This window comes from Octodon degus, unplaced genomic scaffold (genome assembly GCF_000260255.1).
Source record: "Octodon degus isolate 3935 unplaced genomic scaffold, OctDeg1.0 scaffold00056, whole genome shotgun sequence".
Classification (NCBI taxonomy): domain Eukaryota; kingdom Metazoa; phylum Chordata; class Mammalia; order Rodentia; family Octodontidae; genus Octodon; species Octodon degus.
Genome location: NW_004524632.1, coordinates 8,533,902 through 8,536,949, shown reverse-complemented (window position 1 = coordinate 8,536,949; position 3,048 = coordinate 8,533,902).

Here is a 3,048-nt window from a genome sequence, read left to right as displayed (position 1 = left end):
GGCACTCTCCTCGTTGGCTGCCCACTTCCGAGGGGGATTGAACCGCGGTCCCTGATGCTTTGCTAAGCTTGTTCTAAGTAGGTGCTTTAGACCACTGAGCCATCTCTCCAGCCCCACAACTAAATACATTTAAAAGAAAAAGAAAAGAAAGTGAGCAAAGCCTGTGTTAACATGTCCCTGCACTAAGAAAGCAGCACTGCACGCCAGCTCCTAATGCATGTTGCCTCTTCACGTGGCCAGCTCAGGAGGTGGGCACTAGGCTGTCTGGGGTCCCAGCAGTCCCCTTCCTCGACTCAGCTGAGCTGGCTCTTCTCACACCTGGCTGCAGCCAGGTCTCCTTGCACGCCAGTCCAAGCCAAGACTGGAAGCGAGCGGAAACCAGTGCAACCCAGCCTGTGTCCCTCAGACCCAGTGTCCCAGCTCCCCATCTGCAGCATGACCGCTGACCCCGCTCTGACCTCAGCTAGGAGACCGCGCACAGTTGCACTCTGGCCCTCTGTCCTTGGGGTTCCGGGACATGAACTAGAGACCTCCTGGGGCTGGCTGTGGGAACAGGACCTCGACAGCACTGGGGGACGACAAAGGGTGCACCCCTGACAGAGGGCAGGCCGGGGTGACTTTCTCGAATAGGAATAAGTCCTGGAAGCTGAACTAGGGGCAGTTTAGACAGGGTGCCTACCACGGGGGCACCCTGAGGACAGGACTGAGGCCAGTTGGGACAGGGAGAAGAGCCGGTATAAGGGAACGCGTGCAAGGGAGGAGAAATTTCCAGGGAAGCAGGGACATGTCCCGGGAGCCCTCCCCTGGGCCCAGAAGCTCCCGAGCCTCGGAAGTCAGGCAGTGCAACTAAGCTCACTGAGGGCCTGAAGTCTGGCTTTACCCAGTGCTGCCAGCCTTGCTTTGTGACCTGGAAAGGGTCCTTGTCCTCAGGTCTGAGTGTCCTGCTCTGTATGAAGAGGGCCAGGGGACCAAGCAGATTTTAGGGTGCTTTCAGGCTTGCACGTTCTCTTGCTGAGCTGGGAAGGAGATTGTTTGGCAGTGCCCTGCACTTGGTCTAAAAGTATTGAAAACGGATTAGGAGGGATGCCTGGGAACGGTGCGGGGCGAGGGGCTCAGCCCGAGTGACTCCACTGCTGTGTACGCCTGGACGTGGGGCTCACAACTGGTCCTCATTCTGCCACTTCCAACTGTGTGTTCTTGAGCAAGTTCCCTAACCTCTGGGCCCCTCACAGTGAGGCTGGCCAGCAGTGACAGTAGCAGATCTGGCGCTAGGAGCGAGGTCCTGAGTGGCAAAAGCTCCCCAGGAGGGGCCAGGGATGCCCAGGTTTGGAAAGGGGGTGCCTGGCCAGTTGTGTTGGGAGGGGGACCGGGCCTGTGCTGGAGGACAGGTTCTCAGGCTGTGGTCTCACTGTCTCTGCCATCCCTCTGCTGCCTGCTCCTCCCGTGACAGCCAGGATGACTCCTGGTGGCGCAGGGTATGGATGCTGTGGGGGGCTTGGACCACTGAGGATGGCTGTGGCACGCAAACCCTGGAGCCAGTAGGGAAGAGGCCTGGAACAGACTGTGACAGGACTTGGGGACAGGCAGGGCAGAAGCCTGTGGCCCCCAGGGGTGGGGAGGGTCTGAAGCAGCCATGGCCCAAGGCCTCAGTGTCCCCAGCTGTCAGGTTGTTCCCAACACCTCCAGGAAGGCCAGGATCCTGCTGGCGCCTTTCACTTGTGCCAGGCTGTGTCTGCGCCTGCCCATGGTTAGTGGTTAGCATCACTGGGCTTTGGAAGGCTAACAGAGCCTCGGCCCCTCCTTCCCTCCCTCCTGTAGGAGGATCCAGTGGGTGAGCACTGAGGAGGAGGTCGTGCAGCTGGGCCTGGTGGAATCCCAGCAACCTAAGAGCCTGAGGCAGGAGGATCACAAGTTGGAGGCCAGTCGCAGCAATTCAGTCACTTAGCAGGCCCCAACATGAATACAAATAAAGGGCTGTAATGTAACACAGTGCAGAGGTCCTGGGTTCAATCCCCAGTACTGCCAGAAAAAGGAAAGAAAGGGAAGATCAGCTCTACCACCCATGTACAGAGAAGAGACAGTCCCAGGACCAGGGACCAAGGACAGGGCCACAGCAAGATCCTGCAGGGGCAGAGTCCACACAGCTGGGGAGAGGCCTGGGACAACGCTGTGGGCAGAGGAGCTGCAAGCCGCTGGCCAGGTGCAGGTGCCCATCCAGGCGCCTTCTCTCAAGGCAGGAGCTCAGCACAGACATGGTGAACCTGAGGCGCAGGCGGGAGGGTGGCAGCTCCAGGTCCCACCATATGTAAGGGGTCCGGACCCAGCTGGCCTCTAGCCTGGCCTGTCAGCCACTCACCAGCACCTTTTCATCCTTAAACATGCGCTACTGCCCTGGTCTAGCCTTCTGCTTTCGCCTCTCAGAGTGCTGGGATTACAAGGCTACAGCACTGATGTTACCTGTTAGGTTCTTTCCCTTGTCTGCAGTCCTGCCCTGGACCTCACTGTTACAGGATGAGAAGTGAAGTTCTTCACCTACCAGCCAAGTACTTTAGGACATCAAGCCTTGCTGTGAGGCTATGGTCAGTAAACCCCGGGCCCCACCTGGCTGGCCTAACCAAGTCCCCAGGCCCCTTGCATAGCTTTCCAGAGAGACCTCCACCCAGAAAGCGCTGCATCTGACAAGATGCCCTCTGTAAAGGATGAGGCAAGAGAGTCCCTGCAAGTTCAAGGCCAGCTGGAGCTACATAGCGAGGCCCTGTCTTTCAAAAGGAAAGAAAAGGGCCCGGGGAGCTGGCTCAGTACAATAAGCGCTTCCCTGGCAAGCACAAGGGCCTGAGTTCACTCCCCAGTTCCCCCAAAAGGACAGGAAGATATATACACATATCCATGCTTTTTTAAAATTATTTTTATTTATATTTTTGATACCAGGGATTGAACTCAGTATGCACACTTAAAAAAAAAAAAAAACAGTAATAGTGTAGTTTTTTTAAAAGGTTGTGGACTAGGGATGTAGCTCAGTGGCATAGTTCTTTTTTTTTTTTTTTTTAG